This window comes from Henckelia pumila, unplaced genomic scaffold (assembly GCF_033568475.1).
Source record: "Henckelia pumila isolate YLH828 unplaced genomic scaffold, ASM3356847v2 CTG_627:::fragment_1, whole genome shotgun sequence".
Taxonomy (NCBI): Eukaryota; Viridiplantae; Streptophyta; class Magnoliopsida; order Lamiales; family Gesneriaceae; genus Henckelia; species Henckelia pumila.
The window spans coordinates 502,661-524,049 of NW_027331869.1; the positions used below are offsets into that span (position 1 = coordinate 502,661).

At 37.9% G+C, this 21,389-nt stretch overlaps 1 pseudogene; it reads left to right on the forward strand.

Annotated features, from left to right (window-relative positions):
• The first annotated feature begins 6,758 nt into the window (after positions 1–6,758).
• On the forward strand, positions 6,759–21,147 carry LOC140873543 (uncharacterized; annotated as a pseudogene).
• Positions 21,148–21,389: the final 242 nt, after the last annotated feature.

The window sequence follows — 21,389 nt, forward strand, 5'->3', positions numbered from 1 at the left end:
ATTTAGCTTGTTTGTATAGTTGGTTTTAGTTATGCTTTTGAATTTTGTTGCATTCATATTAGGCCAACTTTCTTTTGAGTTTTGATGGCTGAATTGCCAAGATAAGATGATAAGATGTTTGGACGTATATTGAGGAGCTTAGGTGATTGATTCATCCCTAACGCTTGATGCTCGATATAGTGGACCAAAGTCCGGGAATAAACACTCAATGTCACCTCGAATGGAGAGTAGGTAGATGGGTTGATGTGTTTCTTTCCCAGGGATCCCAAAAGAACCAATACCCAGATGATAACCAATTTTAAATCATGCATTGCTTTCGATTGAAATATATGAATTTCTATTACTTTGAGTAAGTTGAGATATTACATGATTGATTGAAGAATTGATCTTGATTATTGATTTGATATGAGTTACTTGGGTAAATGCATGCTGATGTTGTTTTATACTGGGATTCAATTCTCATCGGAGTCTCTCCGGATATTGTCTTGTTTGTATGTGTGCATGACAATAGGTGGGGCTGGAACGAATCAGAGAAGACCGTAAAAGAACGAGAACGAGATAGACTTGGTGACTCGGGTTTTAGCTGAAGCATGTGAACCATAGATTTGTTTCTTATGTTAGAAGTCAATGCTTTGTAAATATGTTGAAGAACATATTTTGAATAGTTTGAGTTGATAGCTTAGTTCTTGATGTTTTGAGAGATTAGAAATCGGGTCGTCACATATTTATTGACAAAAACTCCTATGAGATGGTCTCTTGGTCATTTTTTTCAGACGGGTCTCTTATATGGATTATTCATTAAAAATTATTACATTTATGTCAAAAGTATTACTTATTATTATAAATATGAGTAGGATTGATCCATCTCACGGATGAGACCGTCTCACAAGAGTGTTACTCATATTTATTCAGCTTGTTAAAATATAATAATTTAATTTAATTTATTAGTGTTGTGGATCGATCACAAAAGTATATATATCTTTTGATTGGACTTATTGGATAACCTTAATTCTGCGCAATGTCTCGTGAAAAGTAATAAACTATACCATTTTTAAACGAGTTTGTCTCTTGTGAGATGGTCTCACGGACCTCATTTATGTTTACAATAAAGAGTTGTATTTTTTGATAAAAATTAAGACGAAAAATCTTGTGAGACGATCTCACAGGTAAATTTTGTGAGATGTGTCTCTTAATTTGGTCACTCATGATAATGTATTATTTTTTACCAAAATTATAACTTGTTATAAATATGAATATGTTTGAACCGTCTCACGGATCCGTCTCACAAGAGACTAACTTAAAAAGTAATACATCATCATGAGTGACCCAATTAAGAAATTCATCTCAAAAAATTCACCGTGAGCCGTCTCATAAGAGTTTTTGTGTTTTTAAATAAATATGAAAACACATTATATATGGGTAAAAACTCAATTTAACTACTTGCTCATTCTAAATCCGTGGTGACAAATTTGTACTTTAAGTAGTTCTTGAAATCCTTCCACAACGGAGGGAGTTTCTCGATCAAAGCAGCAACTTGAAAGGACTCTCTTAGACTTATATCTTCCTCATGAATCTCGTGCAGTAGTAATTGTAGTTCTTTCACTTGACTTACAACAGATTTGGAGTCTATCATCTTGTAATCCAGAAAACGTCCCACAATGAACTTTTTCATACCGGCATCTTCCGCCTTGTATTTCTTTTCAAGTGTTTCCCAAAGTTTTTTTGCGATTTTGACTTGACAATACACATTGTATAATTCATTGTCAAGTCTATTCAGTATACAGCTCTTGCATAGGAAGTCACTTTGACTCCATGCATCAATCACCGCCCTCCTACGGGGATCGATCTCATCTTCAGAAATGGTCGGTGGATCTTCCTTAAGGAACCTTGCCAAAATCAAGGTTGTGAGGTAAAAAAAAAGCGCATTTTCTGTTTCCAACGTTTAAAGTCTATGCCACTGAACTTTTACGGTTTCTCCCCATGCGTCGCAGAAACATTAATGGTTGTTGATTTAGTAGCCATCTTCAAAAGTGTCAGATAAAGCAAAACCTCTTAAGCTTGTAGAAATATAGATTGTATATTGTTGGGATTGATTTGAAGATGGCAGTAAACAGAAACAGAATTGGATTTGTTGAGGCTCGTGTTGAACACGATATCCTTAAGAATTTTTTGCCCCGATCTTGGTGCTGACGAAATTTGGCAAATTTCTCCCAAGATACAACAACAATAAACTTATGATAATTGCACAATAAATTACAAGTTCAATAATCAGAAAATGATATGAACTCTCTTTTTTAGAAAATAGAAGAATATGAATGTAAATGATTATGAATGAATGAAAAATAAACTTTAATCTGTTATTTAAATTTTTTTTTCATGTAGGGACACGTCGTTTCACCATTTGGTATGACTTTTTGATCAAAAAACTGATTATAACCAAACAAAAAAATCAAAAACCATCAGAAAAACACGGAAGAGAAAGAAACTCTTGGTGAAAAGTGGTTTCAGGCGTACAAGGCAGAAGCACCGGTGCAGATGCGCAATATATTGCGCCCTTGCACCACCAAATCTAGCCTGGGAGTTTGTCCAGGAAGTATGGCAAGTGCAGGGGAGCAATTTTCAGTTTTCCTACACCTCAATTTATTTATTTATATATATATATATATATTGACCAATAATTTTTATTTTTTATTTTTAGAAGAAAACCCTCCACCCCTCGATCAAACTTATTATTAAGTTTAAAATTTAAATATCACGTTGAAAAAAAATATAATTAAGTTTTAAAAAGTAAACGTCTTATAGTTCTTCAAGATTACATGTTTCAGAGTTTGAAATTCAATTGTGTCTGGCCCAAAAGTGTGGCCCAAATAACGAAGGAAATAGAAGTCTGTAGCACATGAAGAGAAGGCAACTCATAAGCAAATAAAAACCAAGCGAGGCAGGACTATTTCTGTTCTATTGCACGACACTCCTAAGTCTAAAGGATACGACTTACTTGATTCAAAAAAAATATAATTAAGTTTTAAAAATAAACGTCTTATAGTTCTTCAAGATTACATGTTTCAGAGTTTCAAATTCAATTGTGTCTTGCCCATAATTGTGGCCCAAATAACAAAGGAAATAGAAGTCCGTAGCACATGAAGAGAAGGCAACCCATAAGCAAATAAAAACCAAGCGCGGTAGGACTATTTCTGTTCTATTGCACGACACTCCTATTTCCGTCTTTGATGTTAAATGATATGAATCTTGATGAGTAAGATTAGAAAACACGATTATAAATTAAATCGCACCCTCTAAACAATAATCAAAAGATCCAAAGAGTTTTTTCCAATCTTTGAAACAAGTAAAATTGATAGAATTTTGGATTTCCACCTTTAATCGACGGGACAATTAACAACAGAAATCACAACAACCAAAACCAAAGAAAACCTTCAGATAACTTGTATCTGACAATATTCAGTGAGAAATCAATCGACAAACGTTTCCAAGTAATTAAACTGTGAAAAGTTTGATTTGAAAAGCCAAAGAAAAACTTTGAATAAAATTCTAGAGAGAATTTCAATAATTTGTGTATAAACTGAATCTCAATTATTATTAATGAGAATAAACAAAAGTATTTATAGTTTACAATCAAAAATAAAAGATAACGCAAAACAATATCAGAGATATCAAAAGATATCATCTAGAAAGTTTCGTAGTAGGCTTAAAATACTCAAAATAGGCCAAATCATCAAAAACCCACGCACACACACAACACGCCAAAGTGTGTGTGTTTCCCGGAAACCTCGCTCGCTCGAGCGGAAGAAATCCTCGCTCGAGCAAGGAAGACTCTTCCCCGCAACTTTTTCTGCGCTCGCTCGAGCGAACGATATGCGTGCTCAAGCGAGAAACACTCTGCCTGAAATTTTTAAAGGGCTCTCTCGAGCGAACTAATGTGGCACTCGGGCGAGATGTCTTCTGTCCCAAATTTATTTTCTTCACTCTTTTCAACTTCTAATACTTCAAGAACGCATAGGCAACTCCCAAATTGATCTTAAAGTGCTCCAACTCCATCTTGATAATTAATCATCAATATTTGAAGTTTCTTCTTGAATTTGTTAGCTCGACTCCTCGTTATTGGTCCACATGGCAACTACAATGGATCTCGAACTATCCTTGCCACTTGATCCACATGCGAGCTTTCCATGATCGCATCACCATCAGGGCATCTGGGTATGTCGGTCACCTCCTGTAGTGACGACTCATCTTGGCACATACCAGGGCCCAAGTTTATTCTTGATCAGATATTCTTGACCTGAGTGTCTTGGTACCTGTTAACTGTGTTTCTTATGCTTATTTCTGGTGTTAGTTTTGCATGCATTCATATGTTTTTGTTGTTGTTTTATTTAATTTTAGCATGTTTAATTCATTTATTTGCATAATACTCTTCCTGGTCCGTTTTGTAGATAAACTTGGCATTATTTTGATTTTTGGACAGAGCATAACTCGCTCGAGCGAAGGGGTATTCTCGCTCGAGGGAAATCGAGAATTCAAGTTTTTTTCAGAGGAGTGCTCGCTCGAGGGAGAGGTCTAGCTCGCTCGAGCGAGCTAGATGAGACACCAAAGGTATCGAGACAGAAGACTGCTCGCTCGAGCGAGATGTGGAAAATTACCCTCGGGCAGAAGACTGCTCGCTCGAGCGAGCACCCTATCTCGCTCGAGCGAGAGAAGCGTACAGAGTTTTTTAAAAAGGAAATTTTTGCTCGGGAAGGATATTATCTTTTGAAGACCCTTGAGCATATAAATAGGAATTTATTCATCAGAATGAGGGTTACACACATCTTTGAAGGCAAGAAGGCGGCTATCATCATCATCTGAATTTTCTTCTTCTTTTCTTTTTATTTTGGATTTTTTTTATTGATGTTTGGAGTTAAACACTGTTGTTCTTAAATTATGTTGAACTTTGAGTAGTTTTCTTTCTTCGATCAAGGCCATGTGATTGGGCCAGACAATTGATGTAGAAAATTTGATTTGTTTATTTGAAATTTTCATGCTTGATTTGAATGTATTGTTTGTCGAATTCATATTTGTCTTGTGAATTTTCTGGCCAGTTATTTGCTTGCATGTTAATTGATTCCAATTCTACAGAGGAGGTTTCGATTTTGATCACTTCGATAATCAATATAGTGTAAAACTGACTAGAAATAGAATTCGGTTTCATTATGCGGTTTAGGTGTTTACTGAATTTTTCACAGTTATTCATGCATTCAAATTTGAGTAGAATTACGAAAGATTAGTTTAACAATATTTGAATAGGTTTTATTGTTCTAGAAATAGTCCTTTGAAAAAATTAGGAAAATTCTCGTGAATTAAGATTAAGTCTGATATCTTAGATCGACTACTTGTTACATGAATTGTCTGGTACCTACGTGTGTCCTTGATCGAACTTTTCCAACATTTGAATTAATCCAAATTTTTTAGCTGTGTTTTAATTAATTTGATTTTAATTGCAATTTTAATTATTAGTCTAAAATTTGAAATCCTTCTTTTTGATTAGTCTAGATTAAGTAGAGATAAATATATTTTGGTATTCGTATTTTTACAGTCTCTGTGGGTTCGACATCTAGACTTTTGTCCACTATATTATAATTTGACCTGGTGCGCTTGCCAGTTGATTTTTAATCACACCGATTTTTCCGGTCAAGTTTTTGGCGCCGTTGCCGGGGACTGTTTGATATCAGAATTTTTATTTCGCTTGAGATTAGACATTATTTATTTTCTTAATCTCTGACTATAATTTCTTGGTGATTTTCAGGTATCTTCTGTTGTGCATGCATAGCACTCGATCAAGGAAATTACTACCACTTGATTTGGAGATCGAGCGCACGCTTAGCAGGATCCGAAAAGCCAAGAAATCTATCAATCTTGAACTAGAGTCAGAATCTGAATCTGAAGTAGAGATGGCAGACAACCGTACTGTTTGGGATATTATCCGTCCGCCAACTGAAGGATATGGATCTAGCATAGTTCGCCCCGCTGTTGAGGCGAACAATTTTGAGCTGAAACCCTCTACTATTCAGCTGATTCAATTGCAAGCTAGATTTGGGGGTACATCTATGGAAGACCCCTACGCTCATCTGGAGCATTTTCTGTCGATCTGCGACACGTTCAAAGTGAATGGGGTAACATCTGATGCAGTGCGACTGCGGTTATTCTCATTCTCTCTACAAGGAGAAGCTGCTGAGTGGCTAGATAATCTGCCTGCTGGTTCAATCACTACCTGGAACCAACTTGTTCAGACTTTTTTGAACAAATATTTTCCTCCCACGAAGATGGCAAAACTGTTCTCTGATATCATCTCATTCAGGCAGAAGGAAGCTGAATCTTTACATGCTGCTTGGACTCGATTCAAAAAGATGTTGAGGATGTGTCCTCAACATAATCTTACTCAGAGCCAGCAGACTCAGACTTTCTATAATGGGGCTGATCAATCTGTTCGATCTATGTTGGATGCCGCTGCTAATGGAAGCCTATTCAGGAAAACACCGGCAGAGGCATGGGAAATCATTGGAAATATGGCTGAAAGCAACATTGGATGGCCAGATGCCAAAAAGGAGAAAAAGGCTGGAGTATTAGAAGTCGATGCATTAACAGCACTGAATGCCAAGATCGATGATTTTACTCATTAGATGCCAGTTATGCAGACATCTTCAGCCAACCAAGTGCAAGTCCAACAGCCTGACTAACAGCAAGTATTTGAAGTTGATGCTGCAAATTTTATGGGGAATCAAGGGAGACAGCAGTACAACCCCTACAGCAATACTTACAATCCTGGCTGGAAGAACCATCCAAACTTCTCTTGGAAAGCTGCAGATCTTACAGCTAATACATCGAAGCCAGTCGAGAAGAAGCCCTCCTTTGAAGAAATCATGATGAAATATGTAGCTGGTACTGAGACCCGTCTACAAAATCAGGAGGCAATGTTGCAGAAGTTAGAAACACAGATGAGTCAGATAGCAACACAGTTGTCTACTAGGCCAGCAGGATCGTTTCCTAGTAATACTGAGAGGAATCCCAAGGATGTCAATGCTATTCTGGCGGTGACTAGATTGCAAGCAGATACTGTGGAGAAAAATACCGAGGATGAGGAAGCAAGCGAGCTAAGCAAGGAAAAAGGGCTGGAGGAAGTGCCAAACAAGTCAGACTTGACGCCTACGGACAAGAAAGGTAAGTCCTCTCACCCAATTATTAATGAGAAGATTGATTTGAGTAAACTGCCCTTCCCCCAAAGAGCAAAGCAACTGCAATTGGATAATCAATTTGCAAAATTCTTAGATATTTTCAAAAAGCTTCATATTAATATCCCTTTGCAGATGCTTTAGCTCAAATGCCCAGTTATGCAAAATTTTTAAAAGAGATTTTGTCTAACAAAAGAAAACTTGTGGATTTTGAAACTGTGAAGTTGTCGGAGGAATGTTCTGCTATTTTACAAAATAAACTCCCTCTGAAACTTAAGGATCCCGGTAGCTTTTCAATTCCATGCACTATTGGAAAATCATTTTTTAATAAGGCTTTATGTGATCTAGGTGCAAGTATTAATCTTATGTCTTATTCATGTTTTGAGAAGCTAGGAATTGGTGAAGTTAAGCCAACTACTATCTCCCTGCAATTAGCTGATAGATCTATAAAATATCCAAGGGGGATTGTAGAGGATGTGTTAGTTAAGGTTGATAAGTTTATATTTCCAGTGGATTTTATAGTGCTTGATATGGAAAAGGATCGTGAGATACCTATTATTTTTGATAGACCATTTTTAGCCACTAGAAAGGCATTGATTGATGTGCATAAAGGAGAGTTGATATTGCATATCAATGATGAGAAAGTTATATTTAATGTTTTTCAGGGCATTCGATATCCTGCAGACAATTCTGATTGTTTCAGAATTGATATTACTGATGATTTGGTTGATTATTCTCTGCAGGAACAGTTGTCTGTGGATCCGTTAGAAATATGTTTGACAGGTACAACTGATGAAGAGCATGTCAGTGAGGAAGTTCATGAAGTAGCACGGTATTTGGATTGGAGTCTACCCTTCGACAGACTCATCAATACCAAGATGGGGGAGCTTAACCATACTCCAAAACCACTGAAGCCATCCACCGAGGAGCCCCCCTACTCTTGAACTAAAACCACTCCCTTCTCATTTAAAATATTTGTATTTATTAAAGAATGATAAACTGCCAGTAATTTGTTCATCTTCTTTGACAGGTTGTGAGGAGGAAAAACTGTTGCGGGTGATTCGATAACACATAAGAGCCATCATATGGAGCTTGGCCGATATCAAGGGGATTAGTCCAACCATGTACATGCACAAAATATTGATGGAGGCAGAGCACAAGACATCTACTAAACCATAGAGGCGACTCAACCCGAAAATGCAAGAGGTAGTGAAAAAGGAGGTAATCAAGCTCCTTGATGCAGGTATTATCTATCCTATTTCTGATAGTGAATGGGTGAGTCCAATTCAAGTAGTGCCTAAAAAGGGAGGGATGACTGTAATCGAAAATGCAAATAATGAATTGATTCCTACTAGAACTATTACGGGGTGGCGGGTTTGTATTGATTATAGGAAATTGAATGATTTCACCCGTAAGGATCACTTCCCCCTTCCCTTTATTGATCAGATGGTTGAGAGACTTGTAGGGCATGCGTTTTATTGTTTTTTGGACGGGTATTCCGGATATATGCAAATTCCTATAGCACCTGAGGACCAACATAAAACCACTTTTACTTGTCTTTATGGTACTTTTGCATATAAACGAATGCCGTTTGGTCTTTGTAATGCCCCTGCCACTTTTCAGCGGTGTATGATGGCTATTTTTCATGATATGGTTGAAAAGTTTATAGAAGTGTTTATGGATGATTTCTCTGTGGTTGGATCGTCATTTGATGCATGTTTATTTAATCTGAAAAAAGTGTTGCAGAGATGTGAGGAGAGCAATCTTGTGTTAAATTGGGAAAAATGCCACTTCATGGTAAAAGAGGGCATTGTTTTAGGACATAAGGTGTCTGAGGTAGGTGTGGAGGTAGATCGAGCAAAACTTGAAGTTATTGAAAAACTTCCACCTCCCACGAATTTGAAGGGAATTAGGAGTTTTCTTGGGCATGCGGGTTTCTATAGGAGATTTATTAAAGATTTTTCTTCTATTGCTAAACCCCTTACTAATATGTTAATCAAAGAGGTGCCTTTTAATTTTTCTGCTGAGTTCTTGCAGGCCTTTCAGATTTTGAAGCAGTAACAACTGCACCAGTGATAGTAGCGCCTGATTGGAATCTGCCGTTTCAGTTGATGTGTGACGCCAGTGACACTGCATTGGGAGTCGTGCTTGGACAAAAGAGGGACAAAGTACTTCATGTGATTTACTACGCCAGTATCACCCTGTCAGCCGCCCAACTGAATTATGCAACCACTAAAAAAGAATTTCTCGCAGTCGTGTTTGCCTTGGATAAATTCAGGTCTTATTTGGTGGGAAGCAAAGTCATAGTTCACACGGATCACTCGAAATTGAAGTATTTGATGAGCAAGAAGGATGCTAAACCCAGGTTAATTCGTTGGGTTTTATTGTTGCAAGAGTTTGATTTGAAAATTGTTGACAGGAAGGGCGCGGAGAATCAAGTTGCAGACTACCTTTCACGCTTGGAAAATCAAAGAACTGAAACGCAAATAATTCATGATGATTTTCCAGAGCAGTTGTTTGAGGTAACGAAACTACCATGGTATGCAGACATAGTAAATTACCTCTCAAGTAAGTTTCTTCCCTCGCATTTAACTTATCAACAGAAAAATAAATTTTTCTCTGAGTTGAAATATTTTTTGTGGGAAGAACCTTTTCTGTTTAAGATATGTGCAGATGGTATAATTCGTAGGTGTATTCCAGCGGAGGAGGTAAGCCCTATACTCTCACACTGTCACACAGGTCCGACTGGAGGTCACTTCGGCACGGGTCGTACCGCCGCTAAAGTACTTCAGTCGGGATTTTATTGGCCTTCATTGTTTAAGGATGCATATACCTATGTGCTTGTTTGTGATGCTTGTCAGAAAGTTTGTAATATTTCTAGGAGGCATGAGATGCCTTTAAATAATATTCTTGTGTGCGAGGTTTTTTATGTATGGGATATAGATTTCATGGGACCGTTTCCTGCGTCTGAAGGAAACAAATATATTTTGGTTGCGATCGATTATGTGTTGAAGTGGGTTGAAGCACTTGCATGTAGGACTAATGACTCTAGGGTGGTTGTGAAATTTTTAAAAAAAATTATCTTTGCTAGATATGGTACCCTTAGAGCCATAATTAGTGATGGAGGAACCCACTTTTGTAATCAGCAATTTGAGATTTCTAATAGGGAGTTGAAAAGAATTCTGGAAAAAACTGTGAATTCAAACAGGAAAGAGTGGTCGAATAAATTAGATGATGCGTTATGGGCCTATCGTACTGCTTTTAAAATACCTATAGAAACTTCTCCCTTTAGGTTGTTATATGGCAAAGCGTGTCATCTTCCTGTTGAACTTGAGCATAAAGCACTATGAGCTACTAAATTTCTGAATTTTGATGTGCAGGCCACAGGTGAAGAACGTTTTCTACAGTTGAACGAACTTGAGGAGCTTAGATTGGATGCTTATGAAAATGCCAGAATTTACAAAGAGAAGACCAAGAAATGGCATGATCAGCGCATTGTCTCACGTGAGTTCGAGGTAGGCCAAACTGTTTTATTATATAACTCACGTTTGAAGCTCATGCCAGGAAAGCTACGTTCGAGATGGTCAGGACCATTCACAATCAAGCAAGTGATGTCGTATGGTACGATAGAAATTTATAGTCCTACCACAGGAACATTTAAAGTTAACTGGCAAAGGATAAAAGTTTATCGAGGTGGTGTCGTGGATCAAACACAGACCACCGTCGAATTGACAGACCCGACAAATTAAAAAGGGAGGTACAGTTGGGCTATAGACTATAAATTTAGCGCTGTCTAGGAGGCAACCCAGTATTCTTTTCTCTTGTCTTTTTGGTTTTGGGCATTTTTATTGCATTTAAGTTAATTTGTGAAGTTTTTGTGTTCTTTTCGAAAATTTTTGGAAAACAAAAATAATTTTTTTTTCCCTTTCTCTCGCTCGAGCGAGCATCTCATCTCGCTCGAGCGAGAGCCTCTCTGTTTGAGGTCGTGTTTTGCATACTTTGGGCTCGCTCGAGCGAGAAGCGCTCTAGCCCCGACAATATTTTGGGCTCGCTCGAGCGAGCTGGTCTTTTACAGATTAAATCGGGCACCCCCTCTTTCTTCTCTCCCTAACTTCTTCTCTCAATTTCTTAGAACCCTAAAACCCCAAATCACTCCTAATTCGATCTCACAAATTTGCAAGTTACGTCGCCGCCTCTCTATGCTGGAAGTTCGTCGCCGCTCCTCTATGCCGGAAGTCCGATTCGCCGCCATCCCTCTATTACCCAGTCCGACTCTCTCTTCCATTCTCCTCCACGCCGGAGATCTGTTCGCCACCGCCCCTCTATTATTCTCTGCCACCATTCATCCGTTCTCCTCCACTCCAGTTCTACTCCACGCCTCTACACAGTCCGACACCTCTCGCCGGAATTTGAACAGTCTGTTCTAAAGTCAATGGGTCCAAAAAGATCACGATTGGATGGCGCCTCTACATCCCAGCGAGCTCCGGCATCGTCGTCTTCCTCGGGCATCGCAGGAAAATTTGTCAATGCCGCTGCAAAAGAAAGGTACGACTGGGCTAAACTGAATCGCACCCCTATTCCTGAGATGGGTGTCGAATTAACTCATAGGGACAGTGGTGTTGCGATCGATATAATGAATAGGAATTGGGAATTTTTTTTGCCAACAACCAAAGGCGGCGGTTGTGCCTTTAGTTAGAGAGTTTTATGCTAATGCTGCTGAAAGAGAGGATGGTAAAGCCTATGTTAGAGGAAAAGCAGTTTGTTTAGATGAACATGCATTGAATGATTTACTTCAGACTCCTGCTGTTGATGATAGTTTCTATCAGAGTTTGAAGGTCGACCCTGAATATAATGAAATTCTGGAACAATTGTGCTACGAAGGGGCAGCTTGGCATGACCCAGTTGCATTTTTACATTTTCCTAAAAGATATCTGTTGTTGGACGCGTCCACTTGGTTCGCATTTGCTGCCAAACGTTTGATGCCTATATCTCATACAAGCAGTGTGAACATGGAGACTGCCATTCTGTTGTATGCCTTGAGTTTGGAGTGTCCGATCAATGTCGGTCGGCTTATTCATAGTGAAATTCGTCGCTCCATCTATACGTCATCTTCCTTGGGCCTTTTATTTCCCAGCCTTATTTTAGAGTTATGCCTTCAGGCTGGGGTCCAGGTTTGAGACGACGAGGAATGGCAGCAGCCACGACAGCCCATTGATGCTGCACTTGTTGCGAAGAAGAAAGCGAAGAGGAAGAAGGACTTTCCTCGGGCAGGACAAGCGAGTTCTAGTTCTGTTCCTGCACCTCCACCACGACATCCCCGTCGTAGGCCATTTCCTGAGGCCATTCATGAGCTCACTGCTTTTGCTCATGTCCAGAATGATTTTATGGCAGCTCCGACCGCTAATTTTCAGAGGATGGATGCTCTTCTATATGGCATTACTACACATTTGAGGCTCGACACCTCGTCTATTCCTGATGCTGTGCCATACCCACCTTCGTTCCATTTTCAGTACGCTGCTCCAAACCCATCATTTAAGGATCCACCATTCTAGCACCCACATGCAACTCAGGATGCTTTTGTTCCGCAGCCTCCTCCAGAATATGAGGAGGATCCCGACGCTTTTGCACTGCAGTAGACCAGGGGAGTTCCTTGTTATGTTTTGTGCATTGTGTTTTCAGTTTAGTACTTTGCATTTATGTGTGTGTTTGTTCTGAGCTTCTGAAGCATTGAGGGCAATGCTTTAGATAAGTATGGGGGGTGTTTAGTTATAGTGTTTCGTGTTCATTCTGTTTAGTTAGTTGTATCTAGTTCGTATACATAGCATATCATGTTGTTGTTTGTGTGTTGAGTCAAGAAAGAATTGGATAGCATGGCCAATGATGAGACTGTTTTTGCTCTGTTTTGAAACTGTAATCCATGACCGTCTGCCTGTCTGACCAATTTGAACTGGTGAAACCAATTAGATGAATTATCTCTAATATACTCTGTGATTTGTGCTAGAATCTGAGTTTGAAAAATGCAAACATAAAGATAATTGAGGCGTTGTTGAGATTTTTGGGCCTAATTTTCGTTGAAGTAATTATCTCTAGTTGCCCTTTTGAGCCTACACTTATATGAGTACATAAGGTACATTTTCTGAATTTGTTTATAATCATTGTTCACTGTTGATGATTGGTTGTTTCTGCACTGATTGAATTTGTATGAGTTGATGGTGAATTGAAACGTGTCTAGAACTAGTTCGAACACTCTTCGAGGCGCAATACAGGCAAAACTGTGACTAGGGATGATTTAGGCAATTTTTCTGTAAATTGTTTGTGCCTTTCAAGCTACCCATTGATATATTTTGTCCCTAGTACCTTATTTGAGATTTAATGAAATCGAATGACATGCGTGAAAACGTGTGATAAACCCCCATTCGGCATTTTTTTCAAAGTCCTACACTCACTACCCAATAATAGCCTAAACACTCAACCCCACCTTAACAAGGAGTAAGTTAAATTTGTGAATTTTATACCCTCCTGAATTTGCATTTGAAGAGTGGAATTGTGTGAAAAAGAAAAAAAAATGCGGAAAAAAAAAGTAGTGGTGAAAAAGAAAAAAAAAATTTGATATCATGGGTTGAAAAGGAAAATCTGAAAAGCAAAGTGAATCAATGGTTTGATGAAGTGATTTGGAATGAAACAAGAAAAAGAAGGTGAATAATAATGGTGTAGTCATAATTTACTCCTTGCTTTAAACTGATATCCTTCATTTGTAGCCATAAGCCCGGCCTAACATTACAAGCTTATTAAGTCCTCTAGACTGAGTCACAGTTGCCCAATATACTAGTGGAAAAGAGTTGTGAGAATTTAGCATATATACTGTTGATAGACATTGTTGATGAGTATGAATTTTAATCAATACACGCATGCACTATTTCTTTTTGTATTAACCTGATTGTGAGTGTGGTGATTCCAGCTGTTTGATTCCCTTATTACCTTACAAAGTCCTCATGATATATGAATGTATGGATTGAACTTGGATGAAGGTATTTTGAACCAGGAGTTGAAGAGATTATAAGTTTATGCGGTGAACTAGTTTATTTATAAACTTTTTCATGTTAGTAGGTTTGATGTGATTGGATATGATTTTGTTTTGAAAAAATTTATTGTTGAGGCCATTGCTCCATAGTATTTCTTGATTCTTGTTTGTGTGTTTGTAGTCTATCTCGAGGGCGAGCAAGGTTTAAGTATGGGGGAGTTGTTAACTGTGTTTCTTATGCTTATTTCTGGTGTTAGTTTTACATGCATTCATATGTTTTTGTTGTTGTTTTATTTAATTTTACATGTTTAATTCATTTATTTGCATAATACTCTTCTTGGTCCGTTTTGTAGGGAAACTTGGCATTATTTTGATTTTTGGACAGAGCATAACTCGCTCGAGCGAAGGGGTATTCTCGCTCGAGCGAGATCGAGATTTCAAGTTTTTTCCAGAGGAGTGCTCGCTCGAGGGAGAGGTCTAGCTCGCTCGAGCGAGCTAGACGAGACACCAAAGGTATCGAGACAGAAGAATGCTCGCTCGAGCGAGATGTGGAAAATTACCCTCGGGCAGAAGACTGCTCGCTCGAGCGAGCACCCTATCTCGCTCGAGCGAGAGACGCGTACAGAGTTTTTTAAAAAGAAAATTTTTGCTTGGGAAGGATATTATCTTTTGAAGACCCTTGAGCATATAAATAGGAATTTATTCATCATAATGAGGGTTACACACATCTTTGAAGGCAAGAAGGCGGCTATCATCATCATCTGAATTTTCTTCTTCTTTTATTTTTATTTTGGATTTTTTTTATTGATGTTTGGAGTTAAACACTGTTGTTCTTAAATTATGTTGAACTTTGAGTAGTTTTCTTTTTTCGATCAAGGCCACATGATTGGGCCAGACAATTGATGTAGAAAACTTGATTTGTTTATTTGAGATTTTCATGCTTGATTTGAATTTATTGTTTGTCGAATTCATATTTGTCTTGCGAATTTCCTGGCCAGTTATTTGCCTGCATGTTAATTGATTCCAATTCGACAGAGGAGGTTTCGATTTTGATCACTTCGATAATCAACATAGTGTAAAACTGACTAGAAATAGAATTCGGTTTCATTATGCGGTTTAGGTGTTTACTGAATTTTTCACAGTTATTCATGCATTCAAATTTGAGTAGAATTACGAAAGATTAGTTCATCAATATTTGAATAGGTTTGATTGTTCTAGAAATAGTCCTTCGAACAAATTAGGAAAATTCTCGTGAATTAAGATTAAGTCTGATATCTTAGATCGACTGCTTGTTACATGAATTGTATGGTACCTATGTGTGTCCTTGATCAAAATTTTCCCACATTTGAATTAATCCAAATTTTTCAGCTACGTTTTAATTAATTTGATTTTAATTGCAATTTTAATTATTAGTCTAAAATCTGAAATCCTTCTTTTTGATTAGTCTAGATTAAGTAGAGATAAATATATTTTTGTATTCATATTTTTACAGTCCATGTGGGTTCGACATCTGAACTTTTATCCACTATATTATAATTTGACCTGGTGCGCTTGCCAGTTGATTTTCAATCATACCGATTTTTCCGGTCAGTACCCAGTTCATTTGCATACATGCGCATATAATAGTGTATACTCATACTCTTGTACTGAGAGTGTTAGGCTCACTTTCGGTTATTTTCTGTTATCTGGATACCCCATTCAATGGGGCAGATGCATGTAGTTCTCTTGAGGGCAAGAAGGTTAGGTGGTGACCAAGACTGGATGGCAGGGTTGACCACTAGACTTTACTTTCTGGTATTGGTTTATTTTAAAGTTCCGCATTTACTCTAATTTAAGGTTATTTAATGTTTTATTGCATGTTTAAGTCTCTGATTAGTAGGTGATCACAATGCGATTCACTACACATGTACACCTTTGTAATCAATATTTCATTACCCAAGTAAATTCTCATACTTTCGAATCCATACTATAACTTAGTAGGCTCATGACATCCGTCCAACACTAACTAGATCAATCATCTGGTAGATCCCAAACTCTTCTGATGCAAAATGTTCATTTTCAGGAAACACTTTTCCCAACACAGTTCTATCCACCAATAAGATCAAGTATCTTTTTCAAGGTTATCAAACTAACACTAAGTTATACTTTAACGTAACTGTTGCAATGATCTCTAGACTGGGTAAATTTTCCATAATCCTCTGAAGTATAAAAGACTTCCATGCAACATTGGAAATATACTCCAACATGTCTAGTCTTGATCACAATTCACGTATCCCAGTATAATTCATCTCGGTGTTCTAAGTAAATCCATCACATCCCTTGTCACTAACCCAGCATCAAGAGTAATCTTTAGAAGACTCAAATAAAATCTGAATATTCTTATACTCATTGTTATGATTGTGCATACATCGAGGCTGAGGTAAGTCTTCCTATAATTCCAAACTGTAATAGAAAAATCTTTCCAGAGTACACCGGCATAAAGTCGCACTTACTATACCATCTAAAAACCCGATAGTCATCAGCACCCTGGAATAATTCATTCTTGAGTCTCTGATGAATTCCATCATTACTAAGCAACATTCCTGTCTGGACCAAAATCATTGTTCAAGGAAAAATTTCATGATTTTACAGAAGCACAACTCAAATCCCGAGTCTGCAAGCATCTAACAATTAATCCTGTTGAATATCGCTTTATCTAAAGCACTTGGATTAAAAATCCCAAAATCCCAATTCAAAGACCAAAGAAATTATTTGCCCAGAACAATTACCTGTCAAGGAAATCCCTTCCAGGACTGTTCTGACCAAAGAATTTATCAATATATACAGCATTGAAGAAATCAGATGATAAAAATTCCCTTAGATACTAAGTCTTAGTAGAAACTAAATCTTCACAAGATACTCCTAATATCAATATGCCCTTACTGTGACTGCTGCAAAGTACTAGACTGAGGTAACCTCCCCTGAATAACCATCTGATTCAAGGAAAACTTCTTGACACCCTCTGAAGCTTGAGAGACTTCCAGAGTAATAAATATAGGGTCGTGCCCCCTTTTCCGTCTAGTCATCTATCCATACAATCTACAGCACATAGTATAATTCATCTTGAAAAAACATATGCATAATTCAATCCTGATTATACATGTCAAACAATACATTGCAATCAAATATCTGATCAATCATTCACTTGTCAAACAATCGAGATTTTTCCAAAGATTATAATTTCTTGAACCACTAATCCAGGTTCAATACAATCTTTATTTCTATCTCATGTAATACATAACTTAATCAAAAAATTACACTGAAAGATGTACAATAAAACTGAAATCTTTTAATACATTTGATTCAACTTATTACAACTGAAATACTGTGTACAATTAAACTCAATATAGTATTTAAAACCCAATATAACTGAAATCTTACAATAATCTTGATGCATTACATCATAAACCATCTTGAACACATAATTTACATAATCATTCAAAGCAACAATGACAGTTAAATCACATAAGAGCACATAAACATTTAAGTATGTGATTTTAGAAAACTCGATAATCTGACTATATACGGAAATCTTTTGTTCCGTCTAGTGATCTTGAACATGAGGTTTCCCGTCTGCTACACACAAAAGCATCAATACAAAAATGTCAGCAGACCTTCTTCCTCTTAAGATCTAAAAGATTTTATATCCTACTAGAGATGCCCAAAGCTTCATGAGACATTCTCTTGGTAGGATCTTACGGGGTGGCTTCCTTGGTCGAAACAGAATCGATGACTACATATCACACATTTCATTCAATCCTTAGAAGCGTCTGGCGTTGAAAATTGAATCTTCTCTTCCAACTACATCCTGCTGGGATCCACATAATACGAAACTCTGATGTCAACCTTGGCAATGACGATCTTGGAAAAGCCTAGGTATCTTGTTATTCCAATTCCTGATACTGCTATCGTCATTGAATCCGACTAGCAATCGTACAAAGGATAACCCAAAATCAATATCATGTCCCAAAGAATATTATTGCATGCTCTGATACCATAAATGTGGTGACCCGTACCATGATCACCTAATAATCAGAACTTTAGCATGCATTTAACATAGTAGAAAATATTAATCAGAGTAAATGCGAAAATTAAAATAAACTATATACCAAAAAATGCCATCTAGTGGTCTACTTTGCAATCCTGCCTTGATCATCACCTAATCTCCTCATCCTCAAAATAACTACCTGCAATCTTCCCCATTGAATAGGGTATCCAGACAACATAAATAACCGGAAATGAGCATAAAACACTCAGTACAAGAGTATGAGTATACGATATTATACGTACATGTATTCAAGTGAACGGTGTACCAAGACACTCAGGTTAAGAAACAAGCTCATAAATCGGGCCCAGGTATATAGCATGTTGCACCGTCGCATCAAGAGGTGGCTCCTATACCCAGTGAATAATGGTGACCTGATACTAGTACAAGTTTCCAATCATAACGGTGACCTGACACAAGACTTACGTATCTAACCATCCATAACTCGTACGGTGAGCGCCCTACTAAAGGATATGTCAAAGATATGGGATCAATATGCTCATGTATGCAACATACAATCATGAAATGTTGTATAAATCATGCAATCACATAATACATGCAAACACATAATACATTCATACTCAATCTGGATATCTCGAATAGTACTTCCGTACTTTTACTAAGGCAGATCCTAGAAGCTCCCCCCTAGGTTTCAAGCCTACCAAGCGGCACTACAACATAATAACCATATATTATCTAGCATGTCAAACATCACCTAACATGCTCTAAAAGTCTTAATTAAACTATAGTATACTCCCTATTTACTATAGGGAACCAGAGCCTGGGCATAGCCTAGCTACGACCCCTGGACACCTTGACAGAGCTCTGCCACTTGACCGCTACTACGGACATTGTCCGTGATATAAAAACTACTACCTACTCCAACTCTTAAAATAAGAGTACCCAAAAGCTCTTAAAATCAAGCTAACATGGGCCAAGGAGAGGTCCAATTTTGCATTTCAAAATGAGGCCTCGGACCCCTATTTATAGGCCTCGATCAAATGGTCCGATCCCCGGTTCGAACGCTCCGATCTTTGCATGATTTCCATGTCGCATGCATGCGAGTTCGGACGTTCCGATCCCTCTTCGAATCGTCCGATACACCTGTTCAAATACTTTTGACACTTGTACATGGAGAGTTTGGACCGTCCGATCCCTAGATCAGATCGTCCGATCTCACCCTCCCTCCGAACTCCTTCGTGCCTCCAAATGTCCTGGTTCGGACCCTCCGAACTGCTCGAGCCCAATAAGCCAATTAACCATTTTTCGGGCGTTTTGGACCCAATTCCTTGGTCCGTTTAATTATATTAAAATCCCTTAACCATGTTTTATTAAATATAAATATGATTAGCAATTTAATCTTGTAAAATAAAACCGAGTTGTTATAGCCTTTGTCCTGCACGATGGTTTTCTCTTCCCGGGCTCCCAACTTTGTATTCCAGATTGCAGCCTTCCCCTTAAGTTATTGCAGGAGCTACATTGTAAGGGCCACGTCGAGGCAACCCATAGGTTCCAGCTTTTATCTGCTTCTTACTTTTGGCCGAATTTACGTCGGGATGTTGGTCTTTATATGGAATAGTGTCGCGGGTCTGTAAGGTGTCCAAAGGCACTACTATTAATGTTGGATTATATCAAACCCTTCCTATACCGACTCGATCGTCATAACTCAATCTTTGTGGTTGTTGATCGTTTTCAATGTAAGAAGTATACCGATGCGGTTCACGTGGCTCAACTTTACTTCCGGGAGGTCTATCGTTTGCATGGGTTGCAGTTGTCCATTGTTTCTGACCCTGATACTAGATTTTTGAGTCATTTTTGGTGTTGCCTCTAGTGTTCGGTGAACACTAAACTTGATTTTAGCACCGCCTATCGCCCGCAGACGGAGGTGTCAAATCGTTCGTTGGGCAATCTCCTCCGGAGTCTGGCTGGCGATCATGTTAAGTCGTGGGATGCAAAGATTCCACAGAAGTATTTCGCTCACAATCATCCGATTAATAGAAGTGCTGATTTCTAGAGGTGTTCATCGGCCGGTTCAGTTCGATTTTCGGTTTTTTATTCCGTTTTTCCGATTTTTGGTTTTAAAAATATATAATCCGATATCCGAACCGTTTTTCTTCGGTTTGGTTTGGTTTTCTACTAATTTGGTTCGATTTTTTCGGTTTTGATATAATTATTTTAATTAATATAATTATAAATATATTTTAAAATATAATATGTTATCTTTTAAATGATTTCTTTGTAAAACTTTTATATTCAAAGTCTAAATGACTTAAATAAACAATAATAAATTAAAAATTATTGAAAATTATTCTTTATTCACTAGATATCATATCATAAAATATATAATATAAATATATATATATAATTATTAATTTAATAAAATTTCGGTTTTTTCGGTCGGTTCGGTTTTGAGATATATAATTCGAAACCGAACCAAATAAATTTCAGTTTTAACATTTATATCCGAATTTTAAATTTTGGTTTTCAATTCGGTTCAGTGTTTGATTTTTCCGGTTTGGATTTACGGTTTTATCTGAAGTTTGAACACCCCTACTGATTTTGTCCCATTCAAAGTGGTTTATGGGTTTGTCCCTCGCTGTCCGACATATTTAGCCCCAATTCCGGATCTGCAGCGTTCTAATCAATCGGTCGTTGACTTTGTTGCCTATTTGTGTGATATTCATCGGCAGACTTATGATAATTTGCTTGCTGCTACTGATAGGTACAAAACGGTAGTGGATGTAAAGTGTCGCGATGTTGACTTTGCAGTGGGTGATCTCGTTTGGGCTGTTCTCACTAAGGATCATTACACCGCTCATGAGTAAAACAAACTCGTTGCCCGCAAGATTGGACCCCTTGATATTGTTGAAAAGCTTAATCTGAATGCTTATCGCCTCCGCCTTCCGCCAGGATACCGCACTTCTGATGTGTTCAACATCAAGCATCTTGTTCCTTATGTGGGTGAAGTGGATGCGCCGATTCGAGGTCTAATCCTCCTGTCTAGGACTGAGCAAATTTAATGAAAAACCGTCCAAGCCGATCGAACCGCATCACACCACACCATACC